Raw genomic sequence first — 19,941 nt, 5'->3', positions numbered from 1 at the left:
ATTCAGCATAAGATTATTTAGTTTTCATCACTTTATTTGAGTATGGAGATTTCTGTTGCTATTGAGTTCAACTTTTATTCCATTGTGGTCTGAGAAGATACAGAAGATAATTTCTATTCTTTTGAATTTGTTGAGGTTAGCCTTGTGTCCTAAGAATGGAAAAGCTTCTATACAGTTAAGGAGACATCAACCAAAGCAAATAGACGATCTACACAATGAGAAAGGATATTTGCATATTCTGAATCAAACAAAAGTTGATAACTAGGATCTATAGAGAACTCAAATTAATCCACGTGAAAAAAGCCAACAATCTCATATACCAATGGGCAAGAAACATGAATAGAACCTTCTCTAAAGAAGACAGACAAATGGGGCGGCGCCTGTGGCTCAGTCAGTAAGGCACCGGCCCCATATACTGAGGGTGGCGGGTTCAAACCCAGCCCCGGCTGAACTGCAACCAAAAAATAGCTGGGCGTTGTGGTGGGTGCCTGTAGTCCCAGCTGCTCGGGAGGCTGAGGCAGGAGAATCGCTTAAGCCCAGGAGTTGGAGGCTGCTGTGAGCTGTGTGACACCACGGCACTCTACCGAGGGCCATAAAGTGAGACTCTTGTCTCTACAAAAAAAAAAACAAAAAACAAGAAGACAGACAAATGGCTAACAAACATATGAAAAATGCTCATCATCCATAATTATTAGAGAAATTCAAATCAAAACCACCGTGAGATACCATCTAACCCCAGCAAGAATGGCCCACATCACAAAATCTCAAAATTGCAAATGCTGATGTGGATGTGGAGAGAAGGGAACACTTTTACAGTGCTGGTGGGACTGCAAACTAATAAAACCTTTTTGGAAGGAAATATGGAAAACTCTCAAAGAACTCAAGCTAGACCTCCCATTTGATCCTGTAATCCCATTACTGAGCATCTACCCAGAAGGAAAAAAATCCTTTTATCATAAGGACAATTGCCCTAGACTGTTTATTGCAGCTCAATTTACAATCACCAAAATGTGGAAACAGCCTAAATGCCCACCAACCTAGGAATGAATTAACAAGCTGTGGTATATGTACACCATGGAATACTATTCAGCCATTAAAAAAATGAAGACTTTACATCCTTTGTATTAACCTAGATGAAAGTGGAACATATTATTTTTAGTAAAGCATCACAAGAATGGAGAAGCATGAATCCTATGTGCTCAATTTTGATATGAGAACAATTAATGACAGTTAAGGACACAGTAGGGTAAGGGGAGAGCAGAGAGAGAAAGAAGAAGAGAGGGGTGGGGAAAGGAAGAGGAAATAGAGGAAAGGAGGGAGGGGGTGGGGTCTTGGTGTGAGCCACACCTTAGACACAATTGTAAGAGAGACTTTACCTAACAAATGTAATCAGTGTAAACTGGTTTCTTGTATCCTCAATGAATCCCCAACAATTAAAAAAAAAAGATATTTTGAGAAATGATCCATGGGCTGATGAAAATAATGTGCATACATTTTTGCTAGGATAAAATGTTCTATAAATCTTTCTTAAGTCCAATTGCTGTAGGGTCTTATTTAAATCTAATATTTATTTGTTTAGTTTCTGCTTGGAGGATCTCTCTAGTACTACCAATGGGTTGTTAAAATCTCCAACTATTATAGTGTGGTAAGATATCATATTGTTAAGATCAGTTAGGGTTTGTTTTATATATCAAGGAGCATTCAGATAGGGTGCATAAATATTGAATATGGAAATCTCTTCATATTTTGTGCTTCCCTTGACAAGTATGTAGTGTTCGTTTTGGTCTTTCCTTATTTTTCTTTGTTTAAATCCAATTGTACCTGCAAACAGATTGCAACCCTAGCTTTTTTTTTTTTTCTTTCAATTTGCCTGCCAACCCTTCACAATAAAGCTTCTTTTATCCTTTGAGGTGAGTTTCTTATAGGAAACCAATATCTGGCCTGACTTTTGTACCCAGTTGGCAAGCCTGTGCCTGTTTAAAGGACAGTTCAAATCTTTCCTATTAACTGAAAGAATTGATAGATATGACAGAGTTTTGGTAATTTTGTTTTTCAGAGGTCCAGAGCTTATTTTTATCCTTTTCACCATTGTGGAAGCTAGTCTTTGTTTTTAAATTTCTGGGTTGCATTACTTTGGTGGTGTACCATACTGTTAATCTTTATGAATAATGGGTCTGAGTATTTCATGTGTAGCTGGTCTAGTCATGGCAAATTTCCTCAATATGTGGATGTAAGTTAAGTATTTTATTTCCCAATCACAAATGAAACTCAGTTTAGCAGGATATAAGATCCTGGGCTGGATTTTTTTTTTTTTTTTTGAGAAGATTGAATGTTGATAACCATTATCTGCTGACTTAGAAAGTTTCTGCTGAAAGATCTACAGAAATGTCGATACTTTTCCCTTTGTAAGTAATAATTTTCTTATACCTGGATGCCTGCAGAATTTTCTCCTTCATATTAACATTGGCCAAGATAATTACAGTGTGTCTAGGAGATACTTTGTTAGGATTAATTTACGCTGGGATTCTAAAATTATCTACTATCTTAATTTGTGTTTCTTGCAATACTTGGGAAATTCTCTGCCACATTGTCTTGGAGCAGAAAATTTGTGCCTTGGGACCATCGTCTTCTCCTCCAGGAATCTCTAAACTTCAAATGTTTGATTTCTTGGAATAATCCCTTAATTCTTTCAGGGAATATTTTCTTTTTCTTCTTCTTCTTTCTGTCTCTTTGAATGCTTGATAGTTCAAAAGTCTTATCTTCTTTATCTGAGATTTTTTTCTTCACACTGTTCAACTCTATTTGTGAAGGACTCTAGTATATTTCAAAGTGCCTCAAATATGTCTTTCAATACTTTATGTTCTGCTATATCTTTCTATATTATGTCCATTTCTTTGGTGATTTTGTCTTTGAATACACTATTATTTTTCTTCTTTACTTAATTTATTAAATTTATTGTTTGGGATTCATTGAGGGTTCAAACAATTATGTTACATTGATTTAATTTGTTAGGTAAAGTTCCCCTTATAATTGTGTCCCACCCACAAGAGGTGTGTAATACACTGTAACTCCTTATCCACTTTGCTCTTCTGTCCACAAGTCCCTCATTCCCCAACCGCTCAACATGTATTAAGTCATCTACTGCCTTCATACTAGAATTGAGTAAACTTGATTCTTCCTTCTCCGTTCTTGTTACGATTTACTAAGAAGAATGCATTCCACATTAGTTCAAGTTAATATCATGTCTCCATCTCTTTTAATGGCTTACTAGTATTCCGTGGTAAACATATACCACAGGTTGTTAATCCATGCCTGGGTTAGTGGGCTTTTAGGTTTTTTCCATGTGTTAGTGATTTTAAATTTAGCTGTTATAAAGATTCCAGTGCAAATGTCCTTATGATTAAGTTATCTTTTTTCCTCTGGGTAGATGCCAAATAAAGGGATTGCAGGATGTAATAAGAGGTCTAATTTGAGTTCTATGAGGATTCTTCATATTTACTTCCAAAAAGATTGTGTTAGTTTTCAGTTCCACCAGCAGTGTTAAAGTGGGCCCTTCTCTCCAAATCCTTATCAGCATCTGCAGTTTTGAGACTGTGATGTGAGCCATTCTCACTGGGGTTAGGTGATATATCAGAGTCATTTTCATTTGTATTTCTCTGATGATTAGGGAAGATTACCATTTTTTAGTATGATTTTTAGCCATTCATCTGTCTTCTGTACAGAAGGTTTTGTTCATGTTTCTTGTCCAGTGATATATGGTATTATTTGCTCTATTTTATTATTTTATGTTCTCTGTAGATCCTACTTATCAAGATTTTGTTTGATTCCAGGTGTGGTGTGCTCCATTTTCTCCACATTGTCAGATTTCTGGGCATAGAGTTTTTTGTAATAGCCTTAGATAAGATAATCTTTTATCTCCATGATATTTGTTGTTATTTCCTCTTTTTCATTTCTGTTTGAGGTTTTTACAGATTTTACTTTACTATTTATAGTTAATCTAGCCAAAAGTTTAGCAAATTTGTTTATCTTTTTGAAGAATAAACTTTTTCTTTTCTTAATTTTCTGAATGATTTTTTTGTTTTTATTTTTACTTTTTCTGCTTCAATTTTGGTAATTTCTTTTATTCTAGATTTTAGATTGGATTGATTTTCCTTTTCCATATCCTTTTTCTGTTTTTCAGATGCAGATATCTATTGTGAAAAATTTCCCTCTTAGGATTGCTTTTGCAGCATCTTACTGGTTTTGGTAGCTTATGGTTTCATTATTGTCATGTTTGAGTAATTTAATAATTTCTTGCTTCATCTCCTCCTTGACTCAAATGTCATTCAGCTTAAGATCATTTAGTTTGAAATTCTTTATGCAGAGATGAGAATTTTTGTTGGAGTTGAGTTCCACCTTTATTGGGTTGTAGTCTGAAAGCATACAAGGTATAATTTCAATTGTTTTAATTTTGTTGAGTTTTGATTTATGTTCTAGGATATGATATATTTCGGAGTATGATCTATTGGCTGATAAGAAGCACATTTATTCCTTAGCTTTGGTATGGTGTGTTCTTTATATGTCTATGAAGCCATATTCTTCTAGGGTTGCATTTAACTTTCTTATATCTTTGTTTAGTTTTTGTGTATAGGGTATTTCCAATTCTGTCAGAGGAGTATTAAAGCCCCAGATGTTATGATGTTATAATATATCATATTGCTCAGACCAATCAAGGTCTGTTTCATAAATCTGGGAGTATTCAAGTTTGGGACATAAATATTTAGAATTGAAATTTCTTTTTTTTTCTTGTTTGTTTTTTCCATTGACCAGTCTGAAGTGACCCTCTTTGTCTTTCTAACTTTTGTTACTTTATTTATTTATTTATTTTGGTGAGATATAGTCTCACCCCATCACCCTGGATAGAGCGCCATGGCCTCATCAAAGTTCACAGCAACCTCAAACTCTTGGGCTCAAATGATCCTCTTGCCTTAGCCTCTGCAGTAAGTAGGACTACAGGTGGCAACCACAAGGCACAGATAGTTTTTCTATTTTTTTTTTTTTGAGACAGCATCTTTCTACGTCACCCTTGGTAGACTGCCATGCCATCACAGCTCACAGCAACCTCAAACTGTTAGGCTTAAGTGATTATCTTGCCTCAGCCTTTCAAGTAGCTGGGAGTATAGGTACCTACTAAAAAACCTGGCTATATTTTTGTTGCAATTGTTTAGCTGGCCCAGGCTGGGTTTGAATGCCCACACTTGGTGTATGTGGCTGGAGCCATAAACAATATGCTATGGGAGCTCAGCCAAATTTTGTTACCTTAATTGTACTTGTATCTGAAAATAGGATTGCAACCCTTTCTTTTTTTCTGATTTCCATTTACCTGAGATATTGTTTTCCAACCTTTAACCCTGAGTATTGTTTTGACCTTTGTGGTTAGTTAGTTTTGTGGAGACAGCATATAGATGGCTTGTGCTTTTTATTCAATAAGCCATCCTGTGCCTCTTCAGTGAGGAATTCTTTTGTCAACCAGTGCAGGAAAGGGTAATGAACCTGAGTGGAAGTGGTGGGGATTTAGGAAAATAAAACACAAGAGAAGACACAGAGACAAAAGTTGGGATCAGGATGTCTGACTGAGTTGATGGCTGCAGCCAGCACTAAAGCACAAAATCAGCTTTATTTTATAGTATCTGTACAAGATTGTCTATGGGGAAGTAGCATAGATGATATGGGTAAGTAGCAGAGCCAAAAAGACATATTTTTGGTCTTATAGTATGATAGGTTTAGTAAAGACAAATCATTCTGTTAATGGTTTATACTTAACTCCATTAACATGTGTTTACAAGTAAGAAGGGAAAGATCACAAGGATTTCTGCAGAGTTCTTTTTTTTTTGGCCGGGGCTAGGTTTGAACCTGCCACCTCCAGCATATGGGACCAGCACCCTACTCCTTGAGCCACAGGCGTCACCCATTCTGCATAGTTCTTAAAATGTAACTAGACAAAGAGCTACATGACATCTGGCAGAGGGAGCATGAAGAAAGGAACATGGTTGTTTTGGGAAAGGAGGAAAAGCAATTGGGGGTTCATTCCCTGAATGTTCCCCAGGGTGTGGGGGCCCTGCCGCCTCATGGCCCACTCTCCACAGAATTCAAGCCTTTTACATTTATTGAGAGAATTGATATGTGTTGTGAGGTTTTATTCATTTTATTTTGTGAAAGTTTGTTGCTTAGTTTTATCCTTTGCACCATTGTAGAAGCTAGGTTTTGTCCTTTAGTTTTTTGGTGTTTAATAAGCCAGTGGTCCATTGTGATAGTGAGTGTGGAGAATACATCCAAGTAATTCCTGTAGAGCTGGGCTTCTGGAGAATTTCCTAAGGCTTGATTTCTCCATTGATTTTGAAGTTTGTTTTTCCAGGATATGGAATTCTATGCTAAAATTTGTTTTATTTAAAAGGTTAAAGGTAGATGACCATTCTGTTCTGACTTGAAAAGTTTCATTTGAATTTTCCATTGTCACCCTGATGGATCTGCCCCTGTAGATTTGTCTTTACTCCTGGCTGGTGGCACAATTTTCTCTTTCAACTTGACTTTGGGTAGGTCCAATGCAATGTGTTTTGGAGATGTTTTTGTTGAGATGATTCAGTGTTTGATATCCATATAAAAGGAGTTGTTGAAGATGGTGGCGGAGTAGCAGCTTCTGTGCAACTGGGCACACTGAGAGTGGTGAGAGAAGATTCCAGGCATCTCTGGAGGGTGGGTTCATCCCAGAAGCCTTCCTTTGGTGGCACAGGGAGTCAGTGAAAGACTTCTGGACTCCATGAGGACAGAAGCTGTGAAAAAATGACAGGTGATAGGTGCATTTGTTTGGTCTGAGGCTGCCTGTGATTGTAACCATAGCAACAGTGAGATCACAAGCAGGGAAAAGCCTTACCTATGGCCTGTTTTTGTTTTTATGGACATGGGCACTTGATTTAACTGCCTTGGGAGATCTTAGGTGGGTGTGAAGATGACTTTGGGCATTGGCTGGGGCCCCAGAATGACCCTTTGAGCTGGAGAGGAGCTAATATTGGTCAGCTGTAGGCTGCCCACACAGTTACTGTGAAGGAGCTGTCTCTGTGTGTTGCAGTGCGGAAATTGGCTGGAAGACCTTGGGTGAGTAATCTAGTGACTGAGCTGCCCCAAAAGTGGGGACTGAGACACTGGGGAAGAACAAAGATCCAAGTGTTTGGCAAATGAACAGCCTTGGCCCTCAGAGGCATGGAGGGAGACTGGATTTGGCATTCTGACTAGGTGGGGAGCCACACCAGGAGAGATCCCAGCAATAAGTGCTTCCCTTGGAAAGCTTCTGCTTAGCCAAGGTTCACAGTTTGGAGTGTCTTTTGGGGGTTGAGGAGACACTGGGGCTCCCAGGCCTGTGTGGTATGAGAGGTGGGTAGAGGCCTCCAGTCTCCATCTCATACAGTTGTATCAACATTGTGATTAACATCTCATACCTCAAAAGATCACCTGTTGCCCAGATAATATTCAGCAAGATATATATATATATATATATATATATATATATATATATATATTTTTTTTTTTTTTTGGTTTGGGTTTTTGTTGTTGTTGTTGTTTGTTTGTTTGTTTTCTTTTTCATTTCTTAATTTCAGCATTTTTATTTTTTTCACTATTCCAGTTTAAATACAATCTTCCATTTTTGCCTTCTTTAACAATTAGAATTTCATTTTTTGGTCAATGTTTCTGCCATATTATTTATTTTTTTTCCCCACAATTTTATCCCATCAGAGTTTTTGCTTATTTGTTTCAGTTTGATTTGTAGTATTTTTGTCTTTCCTCTCTACCTGGTAGAGATGGAGTACTGTGTCTGATCAGGTTAGCAAAGAGCTGTTGACCTTAAGGGAACCACCCAAACCCAGTATCACCAGAGGTTGGTGGTTTTTAAGGTTGGGTCATAGTACCCTACTATATAACTGTATTACTCTTGTCTCCTTCTTTTTTGATTTTATTCATTTTGTAAATATTTCCTTTTACTCACCCCCTCTTCTTTCCCTTTTTTTTTTCTTTTTAAATATTTTGTTCCTTCTTTCTTTTCAATCTTTTCATCCTTCTGGTCCCATACCAAAAAGACTCATTAAAACTTTAGGCCAGAGGCAGAGTAACTTAAAGAGCAAGAATAAGTGTAAGGAAACTTAGGCTAAGGAAAGAGATGCAAGAAAGCACTCATGAAAAAGAGTCAGCAGAAAAATCCTGGCAAAATGAAATACCAGTCCAGAGCAACCCCTTCAAGGGACTGTGAGGTAGTTACAGCAGAGGAGTCCACCTATAAAAAAATGTTAGAAATGAAAGAAGGGGAATTTAAAATACATATTATGAAAACAATGAAGGAAATCACTAATAAAGTGGAAAATAACCAAAATAAAATCCAAAAACAGAATCAAATAAGAGATGAATGATACGAAGAATATAGAAAAGATATAGCAGAGCTGAAGGACCTGAATCAGTCAATTATGGAACTTAAGGATGCAATAGAAAGTATTAAAAACAGATTAGATCATGCAGAAGAAAACCTCTCAGAGGTAGAGGATAAAGCTCTTGAGATAACTCAGATAAAGAGGCAGAAAAGAAGAGAGAGAAAGCAGAATATTCACTGGCAGAATTATGGAACTCTATGAAGTGTTCAAACATACGAATTATGATTAGTTCATATTGCTCAAGGGAAAAATACAACAAGAAGACATTTCAATTCTAAATATTTATGCACCCAATTTAAATGCTCTCAGATTCTTGAAACAGGCCTTGCTTAGTCTGAGCAATATAATATCCTATAACATCATGACAATAGGGGACTTTAACATCCCTCTCTCAGAGGTGGACAGATGCTCTAAACAGAAATTAAACAAAGGTATTAGAGATTTAAATGAGACAGTAGAACAACTGTGCTTGATAAACATATATAGAACACTTCATCCCAAAGATAAAGAATATACATTCTTCTCATCATCCCATAGAACATTCTCCAAAACTGATCATATCCTAGGACACAAAATAAACCTCAACAGAATAAAAAAAATTGAAATTTTACTTTGCATCTTCTCAGACCTCAAGGCACTAAAATTGGAACTCACCTCCAACAAAAATATTCAGCTTCACACAAAGGCATGGAATGCCTTATGCTGAATGACAGTTGAGTGCAAGAAGAAATAAAAGAGGAAATAATTAACTTCCTTGAACATAACAACAATGAAGACACAAACTACCAAAACCTGTGGGACACAGCAAAAGCAGTCCTGAGAGTAAAATGTATTGCTTTAGATGCCTACACCCCCAAAACAGAAAGAGAACACATCAACAAATTAACAAGCCATCTGATGGAATTGGAAAGAGAAGAACAATCTAAGCCTAAACCCAGAAAAAGAAAACAAATATCCAACATTAAATCAGAGATCATTGAAATTGAAAACAAAAGAATCATTCAGATAATTAATGAAACAAGGAGTTGGGTTTTTGAAAAAATAAATAAAATAGATAAACCTTTGGCCAGAATAACTAGAAATAGAAAAGTAAAATCACTCGTAACCTCAAATAGAAATGATAAAGGGGAAATAACAACAGATGCCACAGAGATACAAGAGATTATCTCTGAATACTACCAGAAACTTTATGCCCAGAAATTTGACAATGTGAAGGAAATGGATCAATATTTGGAATCACACCCTCTCCCTAGACTTAGACAGGAAGAAATAGATCTTTTGAGCAGACCAATCTCAGCACTGAGATCAAAGAAACAACAAAAAATCTCCCAACAAAAAAAATTCTCTGTTCTGGACGGCTTCACACCAAAATTCTATCAAATCTTCAAAGAAGAGTTTATTTCCGTACTACAGAAATTATTCCAAAAAATTGAGTAGGAAGGAATCTTCCACAACACATTCTACAAAGCAAACATCATTATGATACCAAGATCAGGAAAATACCCAACTAAAAAAGAGAATATAAGACCAATTTCACTAATGAATATAGATGCAAAAATTCTCAACAAAATACTAGCAAATAGACTACAGCTTATTACCAAAAAAGTCATACCTCATGATCAAGTATCCCAGGGATGCAAAGATGGTTTAATATACTCAAATCTATAAACATTATTCACCATATCAACAGAAGCAAAACCCAAAACTATATGATCCTCTCAATAGATGCAAAAAAAGCATTTGATAAAAACTAGCATCCTTTTCTTATTAGAACACTGAGGAGTATAGGCATAGGTGGCATATTTCTTAAACTGATCAAAGCTATCTATGAAAAACCCACAGCTAATATTTTACTAAATGGAGTAAAACTGAAAGCTTTTCCTTTTAGAACTGGAACCAGACAAGGTTGTCCTCTGTCACCATTACTATTCAACATGGTGCTGGAAGTTCTATCCAATACAGTTAGAGAAGACAAAAAAAAATAAAGGGCATCTAAATGGGAGCAGAGGAGGTCAAACTTTTCTCCTTGCTGATAATATGATTTTATACTTGGAGAACCCTAAACACTCAACTGTAAGACTCTTGGAAGTTATCAAAAAATAAGTAATGTCTCAGGATATAAAATCAATGTCCACAAGTCACTTGCCTTTGTATATACCAACAACAGCCAAGTAGAGGTTAATTAAAGACACAACTCCCTTCACCATAGCCCAAAGAAAATGAAATACTTAGAAATATACCTACCAAAAGAGGTGACGGACCCCTATAAAGAAAATTTTGAAACCCTAAAAAGGAAATAGCAGAGGACTTGAACAAATCGAAGAACACATTATGGTTATGGCTGGGAAGAATCAACATTGCTAAAATGTCTATACTTCCCAGAGCAATCTACCAATTCAAAACCATCCATACTGAAATACTAACATCATGTTTTGAAGACTTGGAAAAATCGATTCTGCATTTTGTATGGAACCAGAAAAAAAAAAACCCGTAAAGATAAGGCAGTTCCTAGTAATAAAAACAAAGCTGGGGCATCAACATACCAGATTTTAGGCTGTACTACAAGTCCATAGTGGTCAAGACAGCGTGGTACTGGCACAAAAATAGAGACACCGACATTTGGAATTGAATAGAAAACCAGGAAATGAATCCAACAAATTACAACCACCTAATCTTCGATAAACCAAACAAGAATGTCCACCGGGGGAAAGTCCCTATTCAATAAATGGTGCTGGGATAACTGGATATCCGCATGTAAAAGACTGAAACTGGACCTGCATCTTTCTTCACTCACTAAAATTGATTCAAGATGGATAAAGGACTTAAATTTAAGGCATGAAATGATAAAAATCCTCAAAGAAAGAATAGGAAAAAAACTGGAAGTTATCGGCCTGGGGAAAGACTTTATGAAGAAGATTGCCATGGCAATAGTAACAACAGCAATAATAAACAAATGGGATTTAATTAAACTGAAAAGCTTCTGTACACCCGAGGAGACAACAACCAAAGCAAATAGACAACCTACCCAATGGGAAAGGATATTTGCATATTTTGAATCAGACAAAAGCTTAATATCTAGGATCTATACAATACTTAAATTAATCCATGAGAAAAAAACCAACAATCCCATATATCAATGGGGAAGAGAGACGAACCAAACCTTCTATAAAGAACACAGGTGAATGGCTAGCAAACACATGAAAAAATGCTCATCATCCCTAATTATTAGAGAAAGGAAATTAAAACCACCCTGAGATATCATCTAACCCCAGAGAGAATGGCCTATATCACAAAATTTCAAAACTGCATATGCTGGTGTGGATGTGGAGACAAAGGAACACTTTTACATTGCTGGTGGGACTGCAAACTAATACAACTTTTTGGAAGGAAGTATGGAGATACCTCAAAGAACTCAACCTAGACCTCTCGTTTGATCCTGCAATCCCATTACTGGGCATCCACCCAGAAGGAAAAAAAGTCTTTTATTATAAAGATACTTGTACTAGATTGTTTATTACAGTCAATTTAAAATCGCTAAAATGTGGAAACAGCCTAAATGCTCCTCAATCCAGGAATGGATTGGCAAGCTGTGGTATATGCATACCGTGAAATATTATTCATCCGTAAAAAAATGGAGATTTTGCAGCATGTGTACTAACCTGGATGGAGGTAGAACACATTATTCTTAGTGAAGTATCACAGGAATGGAGAAGTATAAATCCTATGTATTCAACTTTGATATGAGGACAATCGGTGACAATGAATGACACAGTGGGGCATGGGGGAAGGGGAGAACAGACAGAGAAGTAGCGAAGAGTTGAGGGAAAGGAAAACAAAAAAATACAAGGAAAGAAAATAGTGACTAATTCTTACATAAATTGGATTTAATTTTGACCAAAGTATATTACTTAAACTTTAATTTTTAATTCAACTTTTTAATATGTTGTTTAGGATATTGCGTTCTCATTTATAAGTGAAATATGTTTGTCATTTGCTTTTATGATAATATATTTTTTCCAATCTTAATATAAGGTGTATCCAGATGAAGTAGAATGATTTTGAAATATTTCTTCTTTTCTTTTTTTTTATTTCTATTTTTTTTTATTAAATCATAACTGTATACAATGATATGATTATGGGGCATCATACACTCACTTCATAAACCATTTGACACATTTTTATCACAGTGGTTAACATAGCCTTTCCGGCATTATCTCAGTTACTGTGCCAAAACATTTACATTCTACATTTACCAAGTTTCGCAAACACCCCTGTAATATGCACCACAGGTGTGATCCCACCGATTCCCCTCCCTCTACCCACCCCCCCCTTTCCCACTTCTCCCTATTGTTAAGTTGTCGCTGGGTTATAGCTTTCATGTGAGAGTCCCAAATTAGTTTCATAGTAGGGCTGTGTACATTGGGTATTTTTTCTTCCATTCTTGGGATACTTTACTAAGAAGAATATGTTCCAGCTCCATCCATGTAAACATGAAAGAGGTAAAGTCTCCATCTTTCTTTAAGGCTGCATAATATTCCATGGTGTACATATACCACAATTTATTAATCCATTCGTGGATCGATGGGCACTTGGGCTTTTTCCATGACTTAGCTATTATGAATTGGGCTGCAATAAACATTCTGGTACAAATATCTTTGTTATGTTGTGATTTTTGGTCTTCTGGGTATATGCCCAGTAGAGGAATTACAGGATTGAATGGCAGATCTATTTTAGATCTCTGAGTGTTCTCCATATATCTTTCCAAAAGGAATGAATTAATTTGCATTCCCACCAGCAGTGCAGAAGTGTTCCCTTTTCTCCGCATCCACGCCAACATCTCTGGTCTTGAGATTTTGTGATATAGGCTAGTCTCATTGGAGTTAGATGATATCTCAAAGTAGTTTTGATTTGCATTTCTCTGATGATTAAAGATGATGAGCATTTTTTCATATGTCTGAAGGCCGTGCGCCTGTCTTCTTCAGAGAAGTTTCTCTTCAAATCCCTTGCCCAGCCTGCGATGGGATCCCTTGTTTTTTTCTTGCTGATGCGTTTGAGTTCTCTGTGGATTCTGGTTATTAAACCTTTGTCAGAGATATACCCTGCAAATATCTTCACCCATTCTGAGGGCTGTCTGCTTGCTCTGCTTACTGTGTTCTTAGCTGTGCAGAAGCTTTTTAGTTTGATCAAGTCCCAGTAGTGTATTTTTGAAGCTGCTTCAATTGCCCGGGGGGTTCTCCTCATGAAATACTCACCCAGACCAATTTCTTCAAGGGTTTTCCCTGCATTCCCCTCTAGTATTTTTATAGTTTCATGTCTTAAGTTTAAATCTTTAATCCAATGAGAGTCTATGTTCGTTAATGGTGAAAGGTGTGGGTCCAATTTCAGTCTTCTGCAGGTTGCCAGCCAGTTCACCCAGCACCATTTGTTAAATAGAGAATCTTTTCCCCACTGAATGTTTTTAATTGGCTTGTCAAAAATCAAATAGCGGTAAGTAGCTGGATTCATCTCTTGGTTCTCTATTCTGTTCCAGATATCTACTTCTCTGTTTTTGTGCCAATACCATGCTGTTTTGATCACTATCGATTTGTAGTAAAGTCTGAGGTCTGGTAGTGTGATTCCTCCTGTTTTGTTTTTATTTCTGAGTAATGTCTTGGCTATTCGAGGTTTTTTCTGATTCCATATAAAAAGAAGTAATGTTTTTTCAAGATCTTTAAAATATGACAGTGGAGCTTTAATAGGGAGTGCGTTGAAATTATATATTGCTTTGGGTAGTATGGACATTTTGATAATGTTGATTCTTCCTAGCCATGAGCATGGTATGTTTTTCCATTTGTTAACATTTTCAGCTATTTCTTTTCTTAGAGTTTCATAGTTCTCTTTATAGAGATCTTTCACGTCTTTTGTTAGGTAAATTCCCAAATATTTCATCTTCTTTGGCGCTACTGTGAATGGGATAGAGTCCTTAACTGCTTTTTCAATTTGACTGTTGTTGGTGTATATAAAGGCTACCGATTTATGAATGTTGATTTTGTAACCTGAGATGCTGCTGTATTCCTTGATCACTTCTAGGAGTTTTGTAGTAGAGTCCCTAGTGTTTTCCAGATACACAATCATATCATCTGCGAAGAGCGAGAGTTTGATCTCTTCTGACCCTATATGGATACCCTTGATCGCCTTTTCTTCCCTAATTGCAGTGGCTAAAACTTCCATTACAATGTTGAAAAGCAATGGAGACAATGGGCAGCCTTGTCTGGTTCCTGATCTGAGTGGAAATGATTCCAATTTAACTCCATTCAATATGATATTGGCTGTGGGTTTGCTGTAGATAGCCTCTATCAGTTTAAGAAAAGTCCCTTCTAGACCAATTTTCTTGAGTGTTCTGATCATGAAGGGATGCTGGATATTATCAAAAGCTTTTTCTGCATCAATTGAGAGAATCATATGGTCTTTGTTTTTTAATTTGTTTATGTGCTGAATTACATTTATAGATTTACGTATATTGAACCAGCCTTGAGACCCTGGGATAAAACCAACTTGGTCATGATGTATAATTTGTTTGATGTGTTGCTGGATTCTGTTTGTTAGGATCTTGTTGAATATTTTTGCATCTATATTCATTATTGATATTGGTCTATAATTTTCTTTTCTTGTTGGGTCTTTTCCTGGTTTGGGGATCAGGGTGATGTTTGCTTCATAGAACGTGTTGGGTAGTCTTCCTTCTTTTTCTACATTTTGGAACAGGTTGAGTAATATAGGTACTAATTCCTCTTTAAAGGTTTGGTAGAATTCTGACGTGAAACCATCTGGTCCCGGGCTTTTCTTTTTAGGGAGGTTTTGTATAGTTGATGCTATTTCTGAACTTGATATGGGTCTGTTCAACATTTCCACTTGATTCTGGTTAAGTCTTGGAAGGTGGCGTGCTTCCAAGTATCGGTCTATTTCCTTCAGATTTTCATATTTCTGAGAATAAAGTTTCTTGTAATATTCATTAAGGATTTTTTGGATTTCTGATGAGTCTGTGGTTATTTCGTCTTTGTTGTTTCTGATTGATGATATTAGGGATTTTACTCTTTTTTTCCTGATTAGGTTGGCCAGAGGTTTATCTATTTTATTGACCTTTTCAAAAAACCAGCTTTTTGATTTATTGATCTGTTGTATTATTCTTTTGTTTTCAATTTCATTTAATTCTGCTCTAATTTTGGTTATTTCTTTTCTTCTACTGGGTTTGGGGTTGGAATGTTCTTCCTTTTCCAGTTGCGTGAGATGTCCCATTAAGTTGTTAACTTCCTCTGTTTCCGTTCTCTTGAGGAAGGCTTGCAGTGCTATAAATTTCCCTCTTAGAACTGCCTTTGCAGTGTCCCAGAGATTCTGATAGTTTGTGTCTTCATTGTCATTTTGTTCCAAAAAATTGGTGATTTCTTTCTTAATCTCATCTCTGACCCAGCTATCATTCAGCATAAGGTTATTTAACTTCCATGTTTTTGTATGGGTATGCAGATTCCTGTTGTTACTCAATTCAAGTTTTATTCCATGATGGTCTGAGAAGATGCATGGAATAATTTCTATTCCTTTAAATTTACTGAGGTTAGACTTGTGACCTAAAATGTGATCAATTTTGGAGTAAGTTCCGTGGGCTGATGAGAAGTATGTGTATTCAGTTTTGTTGGGATGAAATGTTCTGTAGATGTCTGCTAAATCTAAATATTGGATGGTTAGGTTTAAATCTAAGATTTCTTTGCTCAGCTTCTTTCTGGAGGATCGATCCAACACTGCCAAGGGAGTGTTGAAATCTCTAATGATTATGGAGCTGGAGGAACTCAAGTTACTTATGTCTGTTAGAGTTTCTCTTATAAATTGAGGTGCATTCTGCTTGGGTGCATAGATATTAATAATTGAGATCTTGTCATATTGAGTATTACCCTTAACAAATATGAAGTGACCATTCTTGTCCTTCCTTACTTTTGATGGTTTAAAGCCTACTGTATCTGCAAATAAAATTGCAACACCTGCTTTTTTCTGATTACCATTTGCCTGAAATATGGATGACCATCCTTTCACCCTGAGTCTGTATTTGTCTTTTGAGATGTGACTCTTGTATGCAACAAATATCTGGCTTGAGTTTTTGTATCCAGTCAGCTAACCTATGCCTCTTTAGAGGACAGTTTAAGCCATTCACATTGATGGAGAGTATTGATAAGTCTGGTGGAATTTTGGGTGTCGAGTTTTTCAAAGGTCCAGTGGACATTTTTAATCCTTTCGCCATTGTGGAAGTTGGAGTTTGATCCGAAGTTTCTGGGTGATTTTACTTTTGTGGTATAGGATTGGGTTGGTCATTGTGGAGGATAGGTCTGAGAACATCCTGAAGAGCTGGTTTACTTATGGCAAATTTTTTCAACATACGAATGTCATTGAAGTATTTAATTTCTCCATCATAGATGAAACTCAATTTAGCTGGATACAAGTTCCTGGGTTGAAAGTTTTTTTGCTTTAGGAGATTAAAAGTTGATGACCAGCCTCTTCTTGCTTGAAAAGTTTCAGCAGAGAGATCTGCAGTTATTCTAATATTCTTACCTTTGTACGTTATAGTTTTCTTTCGCTGGGTTGCTTTGAGAATCTTCTCTTTCATGTTAACTTTAGTGAAGCTAATTATGATATGTCTGGGAGATGGCTTATTGAGGTTGAATCGTGCTGGGGTTCTGAAGCTGTCTGCTATCTGAATTTCAGATTCTCTGGGCATGTCTGGAAAATTTTCTTTCATAATTTCATGTAGAAGGGCCTCTGTGCCCTTGGCAGCCACTTCATCGTTCTCCGGAATTCCTATAACCCTTACATTGTTTTTTTTCGAGTTATCTGAGAGTTCTCTGAGTGAGTGATCCGTTTTTGCTCTCCATTTCTCTTCCTCTTTGAGAGATTGGTAGCGTTTGAAGACTTTATCTTCAATGTCAGAACTCCTTTCTTCTCCTTGCTCCATTCTGTTACTGAGGGATTCTACTGTATTTTTCATATCTTTGAGGGCTGTAAGTTCTTGTTTCAGTGTGTCTAAGTCTTTGGTGGTTTTGTCTTTAAATTCATTAAATTCTTGAGACAATTTTTGAATTTCTCCTCGAATTCCTAATTCCATTTTATTGATCTTGTCTGCAAACCAAATTCTGAATTCGACTTCTGACATCTCAGCCAGTTGTTTATGAATGGGATCTTCAATCACATCTGCCATATCTTTTCTTGGGGGTGTTGATCTATTCTGGTTATTCATGTTACCAGAGTTTTTCCGCTGATTCCGCCCCATGGTTTACTCCCTTTGGTTTTTCCCCTGGGGGTTTATCGAGGGCCCGTACAATGTTGTGGCCTGAGAAACTGGGGCCCTGTCTGGTGTGGTGGAGCAAAGTGGTTCTGTCTTGTTTTCAGCTGGTTTCTGTTCGATCCTATTGCAACTTCTACTCTGGCTTGAAGTCTCAGCTGTGTGGAAAAATCAGCAATTAAGTCACCCCGCCTGCCCACCTCTGGCCCCAGTTGGAAAAGGAGAATCAAACCTTCCTACAATCGCACACCCAGGGCACCGCCTGAAGAGTCCTCAGTCTATTAGCCCAGTTCAAAAGGTCCGAATCAACTGTCTCAATCGGCACTTGTCTCGGGTGGAAGGGTTCAAGAGGTCTCTGGGAAGTGGATCACAGGGGCCTGGTTACTCCTCTGACACAGTTCACCCCAGTGCAGCGTGGAGTCAGGAGGAGCCACCCAGCAAGCACAGCAGTCTAGGAAGGTTGACGTCTCCTTCCCCACTTTGCCCCTCCGTCGGACCCAGTCACTGGTATCTCTGCAGATGGCTAACCCAGTTGCCTGCAGTGAACAGACACTCCAGGGATTTGCACCTGCCTGAATCACAAGGAAGTCTGCCAGGCCCCCGCAGACTGCCGCTATCTAGCAGGAGGAGATGGGGCCTGACATCTTTGAGTGTTTGATGCAGGTGATGGGAAGGAGGTGTTCACTCAGGCTTAGCCCCGTCCCTGATGGATGCTGCTAACAGAACAGAACAGAACAGACAACTTTGTGAGGTTCTGTCTCTGTTCCTGTCGTCGCCTACAGAAGACGGGCTGTTTTGAGTTCAAACGTCTTTGCTGCTGGAGAATTGCGTCTGAACACCTCTCTGGTTCGGCCCCGCCCTGGAAGCTTCCCGGGTTTGTGAGTCCCGTCACCCGGTGGCCTCCTCTGGTTGCCCAGGGAGACAGGGGGTGTGGCCTCAGAATATCCAGAAGTGAGCGTTCTGCCGTTAAAGAAAAAACGGCTGTTGATCTACCTCCAGGGAACTGCTGCTCTGGTGTGGGCACTCAGGCGACCCTTTTCTCCTCTGTCCCGCGCCCCAGAGTCAGCACTGAGCGGCCGCAGTTTGTGCTGGGTTCACACCCCTTAAGAGATCCCCCAAGAATCAGAACTCTTGGGGGATGGGCCCCCAGACCCCGATTGGGAGTGGGGCGGGGGGAAGCTAGAGTTTCATTCAGTTTTACGCAATACTACGGTCCGGGGAGGGCTCCTGCACTGCACCGCAGGGAAGTGCCGCCAAGGCTTGATTTCCCCTCAGCAGAGTGCCCTCTCCTCGCTCACGTATCCCAGAGTCAGCGCTGACCTGACGCAGCTCAGGCACTGTGCTCTCCCCTCGAGAAATCACCCAAGGAGCCGAACTCCTGGGGGACAGGCCCTCAGACCCCGAGTGAGAGTAGGGGTTCTCAGCTCTCAGCGGGGAGGCCAGAGTCTTATTCAGTCTTGGGCCCGTATGCCCGGGGAGGGTTGGTGCACTGCACCGCAGGGAAGTGCCGAGAGGTGTGACTCCCCCTCAGCCCGGTGCCCTCTCCTCACTCGCGCGCCTCAGAGTCAATGCTGACCAGTCGCAACTCGGGGACTGTCCACTCCCCTTGAGAAATCACCCAAGGATTCGAACTCCTGGGGAATAGGCCCTCAGACCCCGAGTGAGAGTAGGGGCTCTCAGCTCTCAGCGGGGAGGCTAGAGTCTGATTCAGTCTTGTGCCCGGGGAGGGTTGGTGCACTGCACCGCAGGGAAGTGCCGAGGCATGACTCCCCCTCAGCCCGTTGCCCTCTCCTCACTCGCGCGCCTCAGAGTCAATGCTGACCAGTCGCAACTCGGGGACTGTCCACTCCCCTTGAGAAATCACCCAAGGATCCAAAGTCCTAGGGGACAGGCCTCCAGACCTCAATGGGCGGGAGGGGAGCGCCGGGGATTCAGGGTTGCCGGCAAAGGATTCCCAAAGTTTTATTCAGCCCTATGTCCGGCAGGAGAACGCCACGGCACCCCAGTAGGGGAGGTAGGTCCAGTTTTTAGAAGGTCTCTCCCGTGGAGTGTAGTGGGAGGGCCTTTAATTTCTGCCCGCTTGTTCAATTTTGGGGCTCTTGAGCCGGTCTCATGGGGGAGGGGGACTCCCGTCCGCTTGGTGGTGGATTTTGTACCTTTTGTTTGCGTCCTTGTGATCATAGCTTGCCT

Source organism: Nycticebus coucang, chromosome X, assembly GCF_027406575.1.
Source record: "Nycticebus coucang isolate mNycCou1 chromosome X, mNycCou1.pri, whole genome shotgun sequence".
Classification (NCBI taxonomy): domain Eukaryota; kingdom Metazoa; phylum Chordata; class Mammalia; order Primates; family Lorisidae; genus Nycticebus; species Nycticebus coucang.
This window is presented reverse-complemented; position numbering follows the sequence as displayed.